This window comes from Aegilops tauschii, chromosome 7 (genome assembly GCF_002575655.3).
Source record: "Aegilops tauschii subsp. strangulata cultivar AL8/78 chromosome 7, Aet v6.0, whole genome shotgun sequence".
NCBI classification, from domain to species: domain Eukaryota; kingdom Viridiplantae; phylum Streptophyta; class Magnoliopsida; order Poales; family Poaceae; genus Aegilops; species Aegilops tauschii.
The window spans coordinates 327,808,725-327,831,132 of NC_053041.3; positions in this window are offsets into that span (position 1 = coordinate 327,808,725).

The following is a 22,408-nucleotide window of genomic DNA, read 5'->3' on the forward strand; positions in this document are numbered from 1 at the left end:
ATCCTCAAGACAAGCCTCACCCTCTGAAAATAATTTTAAGCACAAAAAGAAAATATCAAGAACACTTTTGAAAATCACCAGAACTTCTAAAAAACTTAGAAAAATCTCATCTTTGGTGAGCTGTTAGATTTCTTTGCAAAGAACAAAATGCAACAAGAATCAATTCATTTGGACTTATGGTTGAAGAGTTATGGCTGTTGGAAGTATTATGTAAATTCAAATGAATTTGAATAAAAATAAACAAACTGGGGGTGACGTCGAAGGCGTAAAGCCCAGGGGCGCCACCACTCATACCGCTTCACGCGCGTACAGAGTGGCTGACTAGAAGGACCCGCTAGTCAAGTCAGGAGGAGGGGGAGAAGGAAACAGAGGGGGTCGCGGCTTCGCCGGAGCTCTCGCCGGCGACGAGGGCTCCTTGGCCAAAACGAGAGGGAGGGATGGAGACAGGGGACGGAGGCGCACCTGCCCGTACCCGTAGCCTAGCTAGGGGTGGTCGAATGACATCGGAATCAACCTCGCAAGCGGCGGCAGAACGCGGTGGTCGCCGGAGATGAGGAAGACGGCGAGCAGAGGCAACTCCAGGGGCTCCAGGCGGACGAGATGGCTTCACCGGAGAGGGGCGGAGGCCCTGGAAGGGTCGCCCTGGCCTGGGAGGGGCTGGAGCTACTGCAGCGACCAGAGGGGATCGCCGGCGAGCTCGAGCTCGAGGACGGTGGCCCGCGGCCTGCCCGGCCGGGCTACGGTTTCCTACGTGCTTGTGGGGTGTGTGGGAGTGGTGGATGGTGCTCGAGGAGGCTGGGGGCGGCTCCATTTATAGGCGAGTGGAGAGGGGGGGGTTCGGGCTCCGCCGGTGGACACCTGTCCACGGCGCCCGACGAGCGGCGTCAGTGAGAGGGGGAGAAGGCGACGCAACTCTCGCGGCGACTGTTGGCGAACGGGGACGAGCACAGGAACGAGGAGAAGGCGACGAGCACAGTGCGCACCGCACTGTTGGGTTGGCCGGACCATGCCTGTGCTTGCTGCGGCGAGCTCCAGTGTCGGCGAGTGTCTGGGGGGGGGGGGTGAATGGCGTTGAGACGAGGATGGTGGCGACGTTTGGCACGCTCGGGCAGACGGGGGAAGCGAGCACGCACGAACAGAGCGCTTGGCGGCACTCAAAGCGCGTCGACACGCAGGCATGGCATGGTGGACACGCGTGGTCACTGCGCGAACTCTTCCCTCAGGCCAGCCTACGTCCAAAAATCTTGTCTGGCATGTTATTCGTGGTGGCTTTGAAGTTTACCATGCTTTGGTTTGGATCCAGGTGCAGTAGAGGAGTTTTTACATGCCAAGTAAGTTTTTGGTCAGTAACTTTGAGAGGTTACTGAGGTCAAACGGCTGGGATTTGGGGGCTGTGCTTTGGAGGTTAGCCATGATCTACTAAGGTGAAAATGCACAAGAAAACCCAGGCACAAAGGAGCAAGTAAAATGGTAGTTGCTGTAGAAACCACCATTTCTGTCCAGAACAGAAAAAAAATTGTAGCAAAAATATTGCAAAAAGTGATGAAATATTTTTGCTCAGGAAGGTGCCCTAGGTTTCAAAGAATATTTGTGAATTATCTCAGATTTTTCTGGGCCATAAAAATTGGGGTTGCTTTGGAGCATAATGATCTAGCTAGGGTTTTTGGGAGAAAAATGAATATTTTTCATTTAAGAAAAATATTCCAAAGATTATTTTGGGGTGGATCAGAAGGGGAATGATGATTAGGGAGGGAAATGAAGCACTTGGGTGAAAGCCAAGGGTACCCAAGTGTTTAAGTCCATATGAAAAGATAAAAACTCCAAATTCCAAATTGACTCCAAAAGAAAAACAAGCAAATGAGAGAGGGCAAAAACCAGGCTGTCACATTCATCATATGCATGAAGAAGGCAGGGGCATTGGTGAGACCAAAGGACATAACTGTATATTCATAAAGACCGTACCGAGTAGTGAATGCGGTCTTAGGAATATCTTCCTTTTTAATCTTGAGTTGATGATATCCTGTCCTTAAATCAATTTTGGAGAATACCTTGGCCCCACTGAGCTGATCAAACAAGTCATCAATCCTGGGCAGTGGATATTTATTTTTGATGGTGACATCATTCAGCTGACGGTAATCCACACACATGCGGAGGCTGCCATCCTTCTTATCCACGAAGATAGCAGGTGATCCCCATGGTGAAGAGCTGGGACGGATATATCCTTTTTGGAGCATTTCATCAAGCTGTTTCTTTAGCTCCACTAATTCTGATGAAGGCATCCGGTAATACTTCTTGTATAACGGTGCGGTTCCGGGCACAAGATCTATTGCAAACTCAAGCTCTCGATCAGGCGGCATGCTTGGCAGTTCTTCTGGAAATACATCAGGAAACTCACTGACCACATGAATTAATTCCAACTCACCAGCCACTGCGGTGAAGACCATTTCTTTCTTGGGTATGCTCCCGCGAGCATAGAATTTGGTAGTCTGCCCCTCTTGACTGGTCAAAGTGACTTCTCGGGTCGCACAATTTATGCATACTTGATATTGGCTCAACCAATTCATTCCCAAAATAATGTCCTGCTTTACAGACTCAATGTTTATCAAGGAAGTTGGAAAATTGGCTCCGTTGATATTGATTTCCAGCTTGCGGCAGACCAGATTGCTCCTGATCAAAGATCCCAGGGATTGTACCAGCATATTCTTGCCCAAAAGTGAACAAGGAAATTTGTTTTGGGCAACAAAACTCCGCGAAATAAAAGAGTGGGAAGCCCCGAGTCAAGTAAAATTACGGCAGGTATGTTATTAACAGAAAACATACCAATGACGACTTCGGGGTTCTCTTAGGCTTCGTATGCGGAGAGATGATGAACGTGCCCAGTGATGTTTTGCTGGTAGGGTATGACTCCATAAAGTTGACTTGTGGCCTGAATAGAGCATTTGCCTTGCCGTTCTGGGGACATTGTCTAGCATAATGTCCGGTTTGCCCACAACTGAAGCAAGAATTGTTGCGCTGGCACTCTTCTCGCACCGGGTTGGTCACGACATTCTTGACTTGTGTGGTGGTTTTGTTAACATTCTGCTGCAAATTGGGCTTGTACTCCACCTGAGTATGCTGCTAGGTACGAGCCTTTTGCACTGGCTGCACTTCCTTCCTTGACTCGAACTTGCGCTTGTGATCGTTATTAGCAGGCCTATTGTCCGATACGTGCTTGTGCTCCCTTTCAGCAATGAAAGCCTTGTTTACCAGAGTTTGGAAATCTGGGAAATCAAACATACTGAGGGTACATCGGAGTTGCAGTTTAATCCCCCAAGAAACCTGTCAATCTCTCTTTCTTCGGTGGCCACGTCAAAAAGGGAGTAACGGGCCAAATGATTGAACTTTTGTAAATATTCACCCACAGACTGACTTCCTTGGAGGAGCGCGAGAAATTCATGCTGCTTAACCTTCATAATTCCAGTAGGAATATGATATTTCTGGAACTGATCCTTGAATTTTCCCCAGGTGATTTCTTCATCGGCAGGCCACATGGCTTTTGCATTTTCCCACCATATGGCGGCAGCGCCTTCAAGATAATGAGTTGCAAATGGAACTTTATCATCTTCTTCAGTACGAGTGATAACCCACAAGTATAGGGGATCGCAACAGTTTTCGAGGGTAGAGTATTCAACCCAAATTTATTGATTCGACACAAGGGGAGCCAAAGAATATTCTCAAGTATTAGCAGTTGAGTTGTCAATTCAACCACACCTGGATAACTTAATATTTGCAGCAAAGTATTTAGTAGCAAAGTAGTATGATAGTAGTGGTAACGGTAACAAAAGTAACGGTAGCAAAAGTAATATTTTTGGTGTTTTGTAGTGATTGTAACAGTAGCAAAGGAAAAGTAAATAAGCGAAGAACAATATATGAAAAGCTCGTAGGCATTGGACCGGTGATGGAGAATTATGCCGGATGCGGTTCATCATGTAACAGTCATAACATAGGGTGACACAGAACTAGCTCCAATTCATCAATGTAATGTAGGCATCTATTCCGAATATAGTCATACGTGCTTATGGAAAAGAACTTGCATGACATCTTTTGTCCTACCCTCCCGTGGCAGCGCGGTCCTAATGGAAACTAAGGGATATTAAGGCCTCCTTTTAATAGAGTACCGGAACAAAGCATTAACACATAGTGAATACATGAACTCCTCAAACTATGGTCATCACCCAGAGTGGTCCCGGTTATTGTCACTTCGGGGTTGCCGGATCATAACACATAGTAGGTGACTATAGACTTGCAAGATAGGATCAAGAACTCACATATATTCATGAAAACATAATAGGTTCAGATCTGAAATCATGGCACTCGGGCCCTAGTGACAAGCATTAAGCATCGCAAAGTCATAGCAACATCAATCTCAGAACATAGCGGATACTAGGGATCAAACCCTAACAAAACTAACTCGATTACATGATAGATCTCATCCAACCCATCACCGTCCAGCAAGCCTACGATGGAATTACTCAGGCACGGCGGTGAGCATCATGAAATTGGTGATGGAGGATGGTTGATGATGACGATGTCGATGAATCCCCCTCTCCGGAGCCCCGAACGGACTCCAGATCAGCGCTCCCGAGAGATTTTAGGGCTTGGCGGCGGCTCCGTATCGTAAAACGCGATGAATCCTTCTCTCTGATTTTTTTCTCCCCGAAAGTGAATATATGGAGTTGGAGTTGAGGTCATTGGAGCGTCAGGGGGCCCACGAGGTAGGGGGCGCGCCCTAGGGGGGCAGGCGCGCCCCCACCCTCTTGGACAGGGTGTGGGCCCCCTAACGTGGATTTTTCTTCCAGTATTTTTCTTATTTTCCAAATAGATGTTCCGTGGAGTTTCAGGTCATTCCGAGAACTTCTGTTTCTGCACATAAATAACACCATGGAAAGTCTGCTGAAAACAGCGTCAGTCCGGGTTAGTTCCATTCAAATCATGCAAGTTAGAGTCCAAAACAAGGGCAAAAGTGTTTGGAAAAGCAGATACGACGCAGACGTATCAACTCCCCCAAGCTTAAACATTTGCTTGTCCTCAAGCAATTCAGTTGATAAACTGAAACTGATAAAGAAAAACTTTTACAAACTCTGTTTGCTCTTGTTGTTGTAAATATTTAAAGCCAGCATTCATTTTTTTAGAAAAGATTATGACTAACCACATTCGCAATAACTCCTAGGTCTCATGTTTACTCATATCAATGGCATAATCAACTAGCGAGCCATAATAATAAATCTCGGATGACAACACTTTCTCAAAACAATCATGATATGATATAATAAGATGGTATCTCGCTAGCCCTTTCTGAGACCGCAAAACATAAATGCAGAGCACCTTTAAAGATCAAGGACTGACTAGACATTGTAATTCATGGTAAAAGAGATCCAATCATAGTCATACCCAATATAAATTAATAGTAATGGATGCAAATGATAGTTGCGCTCTAGAGCTAGTGCTTTTTAATAAGAGGGTGATGACTCAGCATAAAAGTAAATAGATAGGCCCTTCGCAGAGGGAAGCAGGGATTTGTAGAGGTGCTAGAGCTCGGTTTTGGAATAGAGATAAATAATATTTTGAGCGGCATACTTTCATTGTCAACATAAAAACCAAGAGATGGCGATATCTTCCATGCTACACACATTATAGGCGGTTCCCAAACAGAATGGTAAAGTTTATACTCCCCCTCCACCAACAAGCATCAATCCATGGCTTGCTCGAAACAACGAGTGCCTCCAACTAGCAACAGTCCCGGGGGTGTTTTGTTTGCAATTATTTTGATTTAGTTTGCATAAAGCATGGGACTGGGCATCCCGGTGACCAGCCATTTTCTTGTGAATGAGGAGCGGAGTCCACTCCTCTTGAGAATAACCCGCCTAGCATGGAAGATACGGACAGCCCTAGTTGATACATGAGCTATTCGAGCATACAAAACAGAATTTCATTTGAAGGTTTGGAGTTTGGCACATACAAATTTACTTCGAACGGCAGGTAGATACCGCATATAGGAAGGTATAGTGGACTCATATGGAATAACTTTGGGGTTTAAGGATTGGATGCACAAGCAGTATTCCCGCTTAGTACAAGTGAAGGCTAGCAAAAGACTGGGAAGCGACCAACTAGAGAGCGACAACAGTCATGAACATGCATTAAAACTAATAAACATTGAGCACAAGCATGAGTAGGATATAATCCACCATGAACATAAATATCGTGAAGGCTATATTGATTTGTTTCAACTATATGTGTGAACATGTGCCAAGTCGAGTCACTTAAATCATTCAAAGGAGGATACCACCCCACTATACCACATCACAACCATTTTAATAGCATGTTGGCACGCAAGGTAAACCATTATAACTCATAGCTAATCAAGCATGGAACGAGCAACTATGATCTCTAATTGTCATTGCAAACATGTTTATTCATAATAGGCTGAATCAGGAACGATGAACTAATCATATTTACAAAAACAAGAGAGGCCGAGTTCATACCAGCTTTTTTCATCTCAGTCAGTCCATCATATATCGTCATAATTGCCTTTCACTTGCATGACCGAACGAAGTGAATAATAATAAGAGTGCACGTGCATTGGACTAAGCTGGAATCTGCGAGCATTCAATAAACAGGAGAAGACAAGGCAATATGGGCTCTTGGTTAAATCAACAATAATGCATATAAGAGCCACTTCAACAATTTAATTATGGTCTTCTCCTATCAACCCCCAAAGAAAAGAAAAGAAATAAAACTATTTACACGGGAAAGCTCCCAACAAGCAAAAAGAAGAACGAGAAATCTTTTTGGGTTTTCTTTTTAATTATTACCACTACAGCATGAAAAGTAAACTAACTAAAAGTTACACTAATTTTTTTGGTTTTTCTTAAGGTTTATCAAACACACAAGAAGAAAGCATAAAAACAAAATAAACTAGCATGGATATTACAGTGAAAGAGTATGAGCACCGACATCTAGCAATGAGTGTGTGAACATAAATGTAATGTCGGTGGGAAATACGTACTCCCCCAAGCTTAGGGTTTTGGCCTAAGTTGGTTTATTGCCATGGATGGCCTCGCGCATATCCATAGTTGTAGCCGGGGTCGTACTGAGATGAAGAAGACTCTGACTGCCACTAGTTGGAAATCATTTCCGGATCCCACTGGTAGTTAGACTGTCGTGGAGGCTCAAATTGTGGTTCTAGATCCGTGGCTGGTGTAGGGTTCCGGTAGGTGTAGATGGCCGCCAACGGAACGAGATACGGTCCTGTAGATAAATTAAACAAGGAGGGAGCAGGCAAGGTAATAGTCTCAGGTGATGTTTATCAAAGAACAATTTGTATTTAAGTGCCCCTTCCCTATTCTTAACAATAAAGTCATGCGCTACCATACACTTATAGTCTAAATAAGCATTGGGCAGCAATTTTTCTTCCTTTTCATAGTGCCTAATAGGTATGTTATAATGTGCAGCAAGGCGTGAAGCATAAATACCTCCAAAGATGGGGCCCTTTGTACGGTTCAAACTTAACCGTTTAGCAATAATTCCGCCCATACTAACAGTGTTATCGCGGAATAAACCATGGAACAAGATGATAATATCAGGAACACTAAGGTTTCCATAGTTTCCGCGACCAATTAAGAAACGACTAGCAAATATGGCAAAGTAACGTAAAACAGGAAAATGTATGCTAGTGATTCTTGCATCGGAAACCTTCCTAGTTTCCCCTACAGTAATAGTGTCAATAAACCCATCCACATCTTTACGGTGTGGTTCATCTAAACTACCCTCAAAAGGTATTTTGCAAACCTTGGAAAATTCATCTAGTGGCATCTTCTTAACAACATCATATAAATGAAACTCTACTGAAGGAGGTGATTCCTTAGGATAATAGTAGAAGTTGTGCACAAAAGTATTGGTGAGTAAGAGATACTGATTGCGTTGGTCGCGGAGGAAGTCGATGAGGCCTGCATTCTCAGCCAATGAATAGAAATCATCATAAATCCAGGCTTCTCTCAAGAAATCATCGGAAGGCCATTAACACGGCCGAACCTCCGTGGTGCGAGGCAAATTATATTTGGGCCTCTGTCCTTCTTCATTCTGCTTTTCCTTCGAGCTTCGGCTCGATGAGCCCCTCAAAAATCTCTTCATTATTTTCTGAAAAATTCAGAAATTTTTCGTAACATCAAACAAAAGTGAACCAAGCTCAACAAAATTGATAGCAACTACTCCTACAAGTGCCTAGAGACTATATCATGCATTAGAACTACTTGGAACCATATAAATTTGACATGCAAGTTCAAGAACATGGTCACCTAGGCAGCACAAATTTGCAATGAATAGAGCACTAGAACAAAAACTAATTTGACCAATGGAGGAGTCACATACCAACGAACAATCTCCCCTAGCAGTTTTGTGAGAGGTGCTTTGAGCAAGTAGATCGAAAATCGCAGCAAAATGAGCTGGAACTCGTGCTTGAGCCGGATAGTGATTTTTTTGGGAGGAAGAAGAAGTGTGTTGGTTCAGGAATAAGTGGAGGGGGGCCACCATGGGCCCACGAGGCAGGGGGCGCGCCCACGCGGGTAGGGCGCACCCTCCACCCTCGTGGCCAAGTGCTTGCCCCTCCTGCTGTGTTCTCAGTGCCAGATATTATCAAATATTCCAGGAAAAATCATATTCCATTTTCAGGGCATTTGGAGAACTTTTATTTTCAGGGTATTTTTATATTGCACGGATAAATCAGAAAACTGACAGAAAAATACTATTTTTACTTTATTTCAACTAAATAACAGAAAGTAGAAAGAGGGTACAGGAGGTTGTGCCTTCTAGTTTCATCCATCTCATGCTCATCAAAAGGAATCCACTAACAAGGTTGATCAAGTCTTGTTAACAAACTCATTCCGAATAACATGGAACCGGAGATCTTTCGAATAACACTATGTTACCTCAACGGGGATATGCACATCCCCAATAATAGAATATCATATTTCTTCTTGACAGTAGGAAGAGGAAATTCAAAACCTCCAAGATTAATCGATGGAATATTTCCAATAGAATTGATACTGTGGACTTGAGGTTGTTTCCTCGGAAAGTGTACCGTATGTTCATTACCATTAACATGAAAAGTGACATTGCCTTTGTTGCAATCAATAACAGCCCCTGCGGTATTCAAAAAAGGTGTTCCAAGAATAATAGACATACTATCGTCCTCGGGAATATCAAGAATAACAAAGTCCATTAAAATAGTAACATTTGCAACCACAACAGGCACATCCTCACAAATACCGACAGGTATAGCAGTTGATTTATCAGCCATTTGCAAAGATATTTCAGTAGGTGTCAACTTATTCAAGTCAAGTCTACGATATAAAGAGAGAGGCATAACACTAACACCGGCTCCAAGATCACATAAAGCAGTTTTAACATAGTTTCTTTTAATGGAGCATGGTATAGTTGGTACTCCTAGATCTCCCAGTTTCTTTGGTATTCCACCCTTAAAAGTATAATTAGCAAGCATGGTGGAAATCTCAGCTTCCGGTATCTTTCTTTTATTAGTAACAATATCTTTCATATACTTAGCATAAGGATTAATTTTGAGCGTATCAGTTAATCGCATACGTAGAAAGATAGGTCTAATCATTTCAGCAAAGCACTCAAAATCCTCATCATCCTTTTTCTTGGATGGTTTGGGAGGGAAAGGCATAGGTTTCTGAACCCAAGGTTCCCTTTCTTTACCATGTTTCCTGGCAACAAAGTCTCTCTTATCATAAAGTTGATTCTTTGATTGTGGGTTATCAAGATCAACAGCAGGTTCAATTTCTACGTCATTATCATTACTAGGTTGAGCATCATCATGAACATCATCATTAACATTTTCATTAGGTTCATGTTCATTACCAGATTGTGTTTCAGCATCAGAAATAGAAATATCATTTGGATTCTCAGGTGGTTCAGCAATAGGTTCACTAGAAGCATGCAAAGTCCTATCATTTTTCTTTTTCTTCTTTTTAGAAGGACTAGGTGCATCAATATTATTTCTCTGAGAATCTTGCTCAATTCTCTTAGGGTGGCCTTCAGGATACAAAGGTTCCTGAGTCATTTTACCAGTTCTAGTAGCCACTCTAACAGAACAATCATTTTTCTTACTATTCAATTCATTGAGCAAATCAATTTGAGCCTTAAGTACTTGTTCTACTTGAGTGGTAACCATAGAAGCATGTTTAGTAATGAGTTTAAGTTCACCTTTAACTCTAGACATATAATCACGTAAGTGTTCAATCATATAAGCATTTTGTTTCAATTGTCTACCAAAATAAGCATTAAAATCTTCTTGCCTAACCATAAAGTTATCAAACTCATCCAAACATTGGCTAGCAAACTTAGTAGGAGGGATTTCAGCTTTATCATATCTATAAAGAGAATTTACCTTTACTACCTATGTCGGGTTATCAAGACCATGAGGTTCTTCAATAGGTAATGGATTAAGATCATATGTTTCTTCAACAGGCAGTAAATCAAGACCATGTATTTCTTCAATAGGAGGTAAATTCTTAACATCTTCAACTTTAATACCTTTTTCTTTCATAGATTTCTTTGCCTCTTGCATATCTTCAGGACTGAGAAATAGAACACCTCTTTTCTTCGAAGTTGGTTTAGGAATAGGCTCAGGTATTGGCTCAGGAGCTGGCTCAGGAAGTGTCCAATTATTTTCATTTGTCAAAATATTATTCAATAGAATTTCAGCTTCATCCGGTGTTCTTTCCCTGAAAATAGAACCAGCACCACTATCCAGGTAATCTCTAGAAGCATCGGTTAGTCCATTATAAAAGATATCAAGTATTTCATTTTTCTTAAGAGGATGATCAGGCAAAGCATTAAGTAACTAGAGAAGCCTCCCCCAAGCTTGTGGGAGACTCTCTTCTTTAATTTGCACAAAATTATATATATCCCTCAAAGCAGCTTGTTTCTTATGAGCAGGGAAATATTTAGCAGAGAAGTAATAAACATATCCTGGGGACTACGCACACAACCAGGATCAAGAGAATTAAACCATATCTTAGCATCACCCTTTAATGAGAACGGAAATATTTTAAGGATATAAAGGTAGCGAGATTTCTCATCATTAGTGAACAGGGTGGCTATATCATTTAATTTAGTAAGATGTGCCACAACAGTTTCAGATTCAACCAAAGTAATTATATCAGGATCAACAGAGAATTCATAATCCTTATCAGTAACAAAGATAGGCGAAGTAGCAAAAGCAGGGTCAGGTTTCACTCTAGCATTAAGAGATTGCTGCTTCCATTTAGCTAGTAACCTCTTGAGCTCATATCTATCTTTGCAAGCTAAAATAGCTAAAGCAACTTCTTTTTCAAAAACATAACCCTCAAGGATAACAGGCGATTCATATTTATTAGGGGAAGAGTCTTCATCATCACTTTCATCTATATAATCAGTTTCAATAATTTCTTTCTCTCTAACCCTAGCAATTTGTTCATCAAGAAATTCACTAAGTGGCACAGTAGTATCAAGCATAGAAGTAGTTTCATCATAAGTATCATGCATAGCAGAAGTGGCATCATCAATAACATGCGACATATCAGAACGAATAGCAGAAGCAGGTTTAGGTGTCGCTAGCTTACTCAAAACAGAAGGTGAATCAAGTGTAGAGCTAGATGGAAGTTCCTTACCTCCCCTCGTAGTTCAGGGATAGATTTTTGTTTTCTCGTCTTTCAAGTTCTTCATAGTGACCAGCAGATATGAATCCCAAGTGACTCAAAGAATAGAGCTATGCTCCCCGGCAACGGCGCCAGAAAATAGTCTTGATAACCCACAAGTATAGGGGATCGCAATAGTTATCGAGGGTAGAGTATTCAACCCAAATTTATTGATTCGACACAAGGGGAGCCAAAGAATATTCTCAAGTATTAGCAGTCGAGTTGTCAATTCAACCACACCTGGATAACTTAATATCTGCAGCAAAGTATTTAGTAGCAAAGTAGTATGATAGTAGTGGTAACGGTAACAAAAGTAACGGTAGCAAAAGTAATATTTTTGGTGTTTTGTAGTGATTGTAACAGTAGCAAAGGAAAAGTAAATTAGCGAAGAACAATATATGAAAAGCTCGTAGGCATTGGACCGGTGATGGAGAATTATGCCGGATGCGGTTCATCATGTAACAGTCATAACATAGGGTGACACAGAACTAGCTCCAATTCATCAATGTAATGTAGGCATCTATTCCGAATATAGTCATACGTGCTTATGGAAAAGAACTTGCATGACATCTTTTGTCCTACCCTCCCGTGGCAGCACGGTCCTAATGGAAACTAAGGGATATTAAGGCCTCCTTTTAATAGAGTACCGGAACAAAGCATTAACACATAGTGAATACATGAACTCCTCAAACTATGGTCATCACCCAGAGTGGTCCCGGTTATTGTCACTTCGGGGTTGCCGGATCATAACACATAGTAGGTGACTATAGACTTGCAAGATAGGATCAAGAACTCACATATATTCATGAAAACATAATAGGTTCAGATCTGAAATCATGGCACTCGGGCCCTAGTGACAAGCATTAAGCATCGCAAAGTCATAGAAACATCAATCTCAGAACATAGCGGATACTAGGGATCAAACCCTAACAAAACTAACTCGATTACATGATAGATCTCATCCAACCCATCACCGTCCAGCAAGCCTACGATGGAATTACTCAGGCACGGCGGTGAGCATCATGAAATTGGTGATGGAGGATGGTTGATGATGACGATGTCGATGAATCCCCCTCTCCGGAGCCCCGAACGGACTCTAGATCAGCGCTCCCGAGAGATTTTAGGGCTTGGCGGCGGCTCCGTATCGTAAAACGCGATGAATCCTTCTCTCTGATTTTTTTCTCCCCGAAAGTGAATATATGGAGTTGGAGTTGAGGTCATTGGAGCGTCAGGGGGCCCACGAGGTAGGGGGCGCGCCCTAGGGGGGCAGGCGTGCCCCCACCCTCTTGGACAGGGTGTGGGCCCCCTAACGTGGATTTTTCTTCTAGTATTTTTCTTATTTTCCAAATAGATGTTCCGTGGAGTTTCAGGTCATTCCGAGAACTTCTGTTTCTGCACATAAATGACACCATGGAAAGTCTGCTGAAAACAGCGTCAGTCCGGGTTAGTTCCATTCAAATCATGCAAGTTAGAGTCCAAAACAAGGGCAAAAGTGTTTGGAAAAGTAGATACGACGGAGACGTATCAACTCCCCCAAGCTTAAACCTTTGCTTGTCCTCAAGCAATTCAGTTGATAAACTGAAAGTGATAAAGAAAAACTTTTACAAACTCTGTTTGCTCTTGTTGTTGTAAATATTTAAAGCCAACATTCAAGTTTTCAGCAAAGATTATGACTAACCACATTCGAAATAACTCTTAGGTCTCATGTTTACTCATATCAATGGGATAATCAACTAGCGAGCCATAATAATAAATCTAGGATGACAACACTTTCTCAAAACAATCATGATATGATATAATAAGATGGTATCTCGCTAAGCCCTTTCTGAGACCGCAAAACATAAATGCAGAGCACCTTTAAAGATCAAGGACTGACTAGACATTGTAATTCATGGTAAAAGAGATCCAATCATAGTCATACCCAATATAAATTAATAGTAATGGATGCAAATGACAGCTGCGCTCTCTAGCTAGTGCTTTTTAATAAGAGGGTGATGACTCAGCATAAAAGTAAATAGATAGGCCCTTCGCAGAGGGAAGCAGGGATTTGTAGAGGTGCTAGAGCTCGGTTTTGAAATAGAGATAAACAATATTTTGAGCGGCATACTTTCATTGTCAACATAACAACCAAGAGATGGCGATATCTTCCATGCTACACACATTATAGGCGGTTCCCAAACAGAATGGTAAAGTTTATACTCCCCCTCCACCAACAAGCATCAATCCATGGCTTGCTCGAAACAACAAGTGCCTCCAACTAGCAACAGTCCCAGGGGGAGTTTTGTTTGCAATTATTTTGATTTAGTTTGCATAAAGCATGGGACTGGGCATCCCGGTGACTAGCCATTTTCTTGTGAATGAGGAGCGGAGTCCACTCCTCTAGAGGATAACCCGCCTAGCATGGAAGATACGGACATCCCTAGTTGATACATGAGCTATTCGAGCATACAAAACCGAATTTCATTTGAAGGTTTGGAGTTTGGCACATACAAATTTACTTGGAATGGCAGGTAGATACCGCATATAGGAAGGTATAGTGGACTCATATGGAATAAATTTGGGGTTTAAGGGATTGGATGCACAAGCAGTATTCCCGCTTAGTACAAGTGAAGGCTAGCAAAAGACCGGGAAGCGACCAACTAGAGAGCGACAACAGTCATGAACATGCATTAAAACTAATAAACATTGAGTACAAGCATGAGTAGGATATAATCCACCATGAACATAAATATCGTGAAGGCTATGTTGATTTGTTTCAACTACAAGTGTGAACATGTGCCAAGTCGAGTCACTTAAATCATTCAAAGGAGGATACCACCCCACTATACCACACCACAACCATTTTAATAGCATGTTGGCATGCAAGGTAAACCATTATAACTCATAGCTAATCAAGCATGGCACGAGCAACTATGATCTCTAATTATCATTGCAAACATGTTTATTCATAATAGGCTGAATCAGGAACGATGAACTAATCATACTTACAAAAACAAGAGAGGTCGAGTTCATACCAGCTTTTTTCATCTCAGTCAGTCCATCATATATCGTCATAATTGCCTTTCACTTGCACGACCGAACGAAGTGAATAATAATAAGAGTGCACGTGCATTGGACTAAGCTGGAATCTGCGAGCATTCAATAAACAGGAGAAGACAAGGCAATATGGGCTCTTGGTTAAATCAACAATAATGCATATAAGAGCCACTTCAACAATTTAATCATGGTCTTCTCCTATCAACCCCAAAGAAAAGAAAAGAAATAAAATTATTTACACGGGAAAGCTGCCAACAAGCAAAAAGAAGAACGAGAAATCTTTTTGGGTTTTCTTTTTAATTATTACCACTACAGCATGAAAAGTAAACTAACTAAAAGTTACACTAATTTTTTTGGTTTTTCTTAAGGTTTATCAAACACACAAGAAGAAAGCATAAAAAGAAAATAAACTAGCATGGATATTACGGTGAAAGAATATGAGCACCGACATCTAGCAATGAGTGTGTGAACATAAATGTAATGTTGGTGGGAAATACGTACTCCCCCAAGCTTAGGCTTTTGGCCTAAGTTGGTTTATTGCCACGGATGGCCTCGCGCATATCCATAGTTGTAGCCGGAGTCGTACTGAGATGAAGAAGACTCTGACTGCCACTGGTTGGAAATCATTTCCGGATCCCACTGGTTGTTAGACTGTCGTGGAGGCTCAAATTGTGGTTCTGGCTCCATGGCTGGTGTAGGGTTCCGGTAGGCATAGATGGCCGCCAACGGAACGAGATACGGTCCTGTAGATAAATTAAACAAGGAGGGAGTAGGCAAGGTAATAGTCTCAGGTGATGTTTATCAAAGAACAATTTGTATTTAAGCGCCCCTTCCCTATTCTTAACAATAAACTCATGCGCTACCATACTCTTATAGTCTAAATAAGCATTGGGCAGCAATTTTTCTTCCTTTTCATAGTGCCTAATAGGTATGTTATAATGTGCAGCAAGGCGTGAAGCATAAATACCTCCAAAGATGGGGCCCTTTCTACAGTTCAAACTTAACCGTTTAGCAATAATTCCGCCCATACTAACAGTGTTATCGCGGAATAAACCATGGAACAAGATGATAATATCAGGAACACTAAGGTTTCCACAGTTTCCGCGACCAATTAAGCAACGACTAGCAAATATGGCAAAGTAACGTAAAACAGGAAAATGTATGCTAGTGATTCTTGCATCGGAAACCTTCCTAGTTTCCCCTACAGTAATAGTGTCAATAAACCCATCCACATCTTTACGATGCCGTTCATCTAAACTACCCTCAAAAGGTATTTTGCAAACCTTGGAAAATTCATCTAGTGGCATCTTCTTAACAACATCATATAAATGAAACTCTACTGAAGGAGGTGATTCCTTAGGATAATAGTAGAAGTTTTGCACAAAAGTATTGGTGAGTAAGAGATACTGATTGCGTTGGTCGCGGAGGAAGTCGATGAGGCCTGCATTCTCAGCCAATGAATAGAAATCATCATAAATCCAGGCTTCTCTCAAGAAATCATCGGAAGGCCATTAACACGGCCGAACCTCCGTGGTGCGAGGCAAATTATATTTGGGCCTCTGTCCTTCTTCATTCTGCTTTTCCTTCGAGCTTCGGCTCGATGAGCCCCTCAAAAATCTCTTCATTATTTTCTGAAAAATTCAGAAATTTTTCGTAACATCAAACAAAAGTGAACCAAGCTCAACAAAATTGATAGCAACTACTCCTACAAGTGCCTAGAGACTATATCATGCATTAGAACTACTTGGAACCATATAAATTTGACATGCAAGTTCAAGAACATGGTCACCTAGGCAGCACAAATTTGCAATGAATAGAGCACTAGAACAAAAACTAATTTGACCAATGGAGGAGTCACATACCAACGAACAATCTCCCCTAGCAGTTTTGTGAGAGGTGCTTTGAGCAAGTAGATCGAAAATCGCAGCAAAATGAGCTGGAACTCGTGCTTGAGCCGGATAGTGATTTTTTTGGGAGGAAGAAGAAGTGTGTTGGTTCAGGAATAAGTGGAGGGGGGCCACCATGGGCCCACGAGGCAGGGGGCGCGCCCACGCGGGTAGGGCGCACCCTCCACCCTCGTGGCCAAGTGCTTGCCCCTCCTGCTGTGTTCTCAGTGCCAGATATTATCAAATATTCCAGGAAAAATCATATTCCATTTTCAGGGCATTTGGAGAACTTTTATTTTCAGGGTATTTTTATATTGCACGGATAAATCAGAAAACTGACAGAAAAATACTATTTTTACTTTATTTCAACTAAATAACAGAAAGTAGAAAGAGGGTACAGGAGGTTGTGCCTTCTAGTTTCATCCATCTCATGCTCATCAAAAGGAATCCACTAACAAGGTTGATCAAGTCTTGTTAACAAACTCATTCTGAATAACATGGAACCGGGGATCTTTCGAATAACACTATGTTACCTCAACGGGGATATGCACATCCCCAATAATAAGAATATCATATTTCTTCTTGACAGTAGGAAGAGGAAATTCAAAACCTCCAAGATTAATCGATGGAATATTTCCAATAGAATTGATACTGTGGACTTGAGGTTGTTTGCTCGGAAAGTGTACCGTATGTTCATTACCATTAACATGAAAAGTGACATTGCCTTTGTTGCAATCAATAACAGCCCCTGCGGTATTCAAAAAAGGTGTTCCAAGAATAATAGACATACTATCGTCCTCGGGAATATCAAGAATAACAAAGTCCATTAAAATAGTAACATTTGCAACCACAACAGGCACATCCTCACAAATACTGACAGGTATAGCAGTTGATTTATCAGCCATTTGCAAAGATATTTCAGTAGGTGTCAACTTATTCAAGTCAAGTCTACGATATAAAGAGAGAGGCATAACACTAACACCGGCTCCAAGATCACATAAAGCAGTTTTAACATAGTTTCTTTTAATGGAGCATGGTATAGTTGGTACTCCTGGATCTCCCAGTTTCTTTGGTATTCCACCCTTAAAAGTATAATTAGCAAGCATGGTGGAAATCTCAGCTTCCGGTATCTTTCTTTTATTAGTAACAATATCTTTCATATACTTAGCATAAGGATTAATTTTGAGCGTATCAGTTAATCGCATACGTAGAAAGATAGGTCTAACCATTTCAGCAAAGCACTCAAAATCCTCATCATCCTTTTTCTTGGATGGTTTGGGAGGGAAAGGCATAGGTTTCTGAACCCAAGGTTCCCTTTCTTTACCATGTTTCCTGGCAACAAAGTCTCTCTTATCATAAAGTTGATTCTTTGATTGTGGGTTATCAAGATCAACAGCAGGTTCAATTTCTACGTCATTATCATTACTAGGTTGAGCATCATCATGAACATCATCATTAACATTTTCATTAGGTTCATGTTCATTACCAGATTGTGTTTCAGCATCAGAAATAGAAATATCATTTGGATTCTCAGGTGGTTCAGCAATAGGTTCACTAGAAGCATGCAAAGTCCTATCATTTTTCTTTTTCTTCTTTTTAGAAGGACTAGGTGCATCAATATTATTTCTCTGAGAATCTTGCTCAATTCTCTTAGGGTGGCCTTCAGGATACAAAGGTTCCTGAGTCATTTTACCAGTTCTAGTAGCCACTCTAACAGAACAATCATTTTTCTTACTATTCAATTCATTGAGCAAATCATTTTGAGCCTTAAGTACTTGTTCTACTTGAGTGGTAACCATAGAAGCATGTTTAGTAATGAGTTTAAGTTCACCTTTAACTCTAGACATATAATCACGCAAGTGTTCAATCATATAAGCATTTTGTTTCAATTGTCTACCAAAATAAGCATTAAAATCTTCTTGCCTAACCATAAAGTTATCAAACTCATCCAAACATTGGCTAGCAAACTTAGTAGGAGGGATTTCAGCTTTATCATATCTATAAAGAGAATTTACCTTTACTACCTATGTCGGGTTATCAAGACCATGAGGTTCTTCAATAGGTAATGGATTAAGATCATATGTTTCTTCAACAGGAGGTAAATCAAGACCATGTATTTCTTCAATAGGAGGTAAATTCTTAACATCTTCAACTTTAATACCTTTTTCTTTCATAGATTTCTTTGCCTCTTGCATATCTTCAGGACTGAGAAATAGAACACCTCTTTTCTTCGAAGTTGGTTTAGGAATAGGCTCAGGTATTGGCTCAGGAGCTGGCTCAGGAAGTGTCCAATTATTTTCATTTGTCAAAATATTATTCAATAGAATTTCAGCTTCATCCGGTGTTCTTTCCCTGAAAACAGAACCAGCACAACTATCCAGGTATTCTCTGGAAGCATCGGTTAGTCCATTATAAAAGATATCAAGTATTTCATTTTTCTTAAGAGGATGATTAGGCAAAGCATTAAGTAACTGGAGAAGCCTCCCCCAAGCTTGTGGGAGACTCTCTTCTTCAATTTGCACAAAATTATATATATCCCTCAAAGCAACTTGTTTCTTATGAGCAGGGAAATATTTAGCAGAGAAGTAATAAACATATCCTGGGGACTACGCACACAACCAGGATCAAGAGAATTAAACCATATCTTAGCATCACCCTTTAATGAGAACGGAAATATTTTAAGGATATAAAGGTAGCGAGATTTCTCATCATTAGTGAACAGGGTGGCTATATCATTTAATTTAGTAAGATGTGCCACAATAGTTTCAGATTCAACCAAAGTAATTATATCAGGATCAACAGAGAATACATAATCCTTATCAGTAACAAAGATAGGCGAAGTAGCAAAAGCAGGGTCAGGTTTCACTCTAGCATTAAGAGATTGCTGCTTCCATTTAGCTAGTAACCTCTTGAGCTCATATCTATCTTTGCAAGCTAAAATAGCTAAAGTAGCTTCTTTTTGAAAAACATAACCCTCAGGGATAACAGGCAATTCATATTTATTAGGGGAAGAGTCTTCATCATCACTTTCATCTATATAATCAGTTTCAATAATTTCTTTCTCTCTAACCCTAGCAATTTGTTCATCAAGAAATTCACTAAGTGGCACAGTAGTATCAAGCATAGAAGTAGTTTCATCATAAGTATCATGCATAGCAAAAGTGGCATCATCAATAACATGTGACATATCAGAACGAATAGCAGAAGCAGGTTTAGGTGTCGCTTGCTTACTCAAAGCAGAAGGTGAATCAAGTGCAGAGCTAGATGGCAGTTCCTTACCTCCCCTCGTAGTTGAGGGATAGATTTTTGTTTTCTCGTCTTTCAAGTTCTTCATAGTGACCAGCAGATATGAATCACAAGTGACTCAAAGAATAGAGCTATGCTCCCCGGCAACGGCGCCAGAAAATAGTCTTGATAACCTACAAGTATAGGGGATCGCAACAGTTATCGAGGGAAGAGTATTCAACCCAAATTTATTGATTCGACACAAGGGGAGCCAAAGAATATTCTCAAGTATTAGCAGTTGAGTTGTCAATTCAACCACACCTGGATAACTTAATATCTGCAGCAAAGTATTTAGTAGCAAAGTAGTATGATAGTAGTGGTAACGGTAACAAAAGTAACGCTAGCAAAATTAATATTTTTGGTGTTTTGTAGTGGTTGTAACAGTAGCAACGGAAAAGTAAATAAGCGAAGAACAATATATGAAAAGTTCGTAGGCATTGGATCGGTGATGGAGAATTATGCCGGATGCGGTTCATCATGTAACAGTCATAACATAGGGTGACACAGAACTAGCTCCAATTCATCAATGTAATGTAGGCATGTATTCTGAATATAGTCATACGTGCTTATGGAAAAGAACTTGCATGACATCTTTTGTCCTACCCTCCCGTGGCAGCGGGGTCCTAATGGAAACTAAGGGGTATTAAGGCCTCCTTTTAATAGAGTACCGGAACAAAGCACTAACACATAGTGAATACATGAACTCCTCAAACTATGGTCATCACCGGGAGTGGTCCCGATTATTGTCACTTCGGGGTTTCCGGATCATAACACATATTAGGTGACTATAGACTTGCAAGATAGGATCAAGAACTCACATATATTCATGAAAACATAATAGGTTCAGATCTGAAATCATGGCACTCGGGCCCTAGTGACTAGCATTAAGCATAGCAAAGTCATAGCAACATCAATCTCAGAACATAGTGGATACTAGGGATCAAACCCCAATAAAACTAACTCGATTACATGATAGATCTCATCCAACCCATCACCGTCCAGCAAGCGTATGATGGAATTACTCACGCACGGTGGTGAGCATCATGAAATTGGTGATGGAGGATGGTTGATGATGACGATGGCGATGAATCCCCCTCTCCGGAGCCCCGAACGGACTCCCGATCAGCCCTCCCGAGAGGTTTTAGGGCTTGGCGGCGGCTCCGTATCGTAAAACGCGATGAATCCTTCTCTCTGATTTTTTCTCCCCGAAAGTGAATATATGGAGTTGGAGTTGAGGTCGGTGGAGCGTCAAGGGGCCCACGAGGTAGGGGGGCGCGCCCTAGGGGGGCAGGTGCGCCCCCCACCCTCGTGGACAGGGTGTGGGCCCCCTGACATGGATTTTTCTTCCAGTATTTTTCTTATTTTCCAAATAGATGTTCCGTGGAGTTTCAGGTCATTCCGAGAACTTTTGTTTCTGCACATAAATAACACCATGGAAAGTCTGCTGAAAACAGCGTCTGTCCGGGTTAGTTCTATTCAAATCATGCAAGTTAGTGTCCAAAACAAGGGCAAAAGTGTTTGGAAAAGTAGATACGACGGAGACGTATCAACGAGCAATCTCAAGCTTCCTCTCGATGGTTCGCAACCAATCGTCTGCTTCCAATGGATCAATAAACTGGCTGAAACTGGGAGGCTTGGTTCTCTGAAAATCTGACAGCTTGGAGTGATGACCGTTCTGATTTCCATTCTGTCCAACCACAGCTTGCACACTCCTTAATATTTCAATCAGATCATTATTCCTCCTTTCCTCAAACATACGCAGAATTTGCTCGGTGGAGGGCAGATTTGGCAGTGGAGGCGGTGGTGGAACGTACGGCTCGGGGGAGTGTCCTGCCTGTCGTGCGGAACGACGAACAGGAGCGTCCTCATGAGCGTCGCTACTGCTGCCTCCCCGCATCATCCTATTGTGGAATTTTCCCAAGACAACACAACCGAGATGAGAAACATCCAAAATAAATTGGGGAAAAACCAGCAAAAAAGCCCGAGAGAAAGCAAAATAATGAAGAAAATACTACGAATAAAGTAGAGTTCCAACATAATTATACATAGACTCATACATGAAAGATAAACAACATGCCAAGTTCAACTACTCTCATACATGAAATGGAGCATCATGACTTGTACGACTACATCCGTACATCATCCTGACGACTGCGGATACTCAAATGCTCTACTGCTCTGCTGGTGCTGCGGGGTCCTCTCCTGAAGCGGACTCGGATCCTGAACTGACAACGTTAACTGAAACCTCCGGGTTAAAGGTGACACGACGAAGCTGCCTCGAGGGCTCTCCCTCCGGGGCAGGTGCAGGGTGAAGCATCGGGGCTACGAGAGTAGTGAGAAGTGAAACCCACTCAGCAGGAGCACTGAGAGGATTCACGGTCGAGGTGCCCGAGCTAGTCGGAGGAGTAACCGGTGAAATAGGTGAACTAGAACTGGATGGAATATAAGGGGTAAATCCCGTAGAGG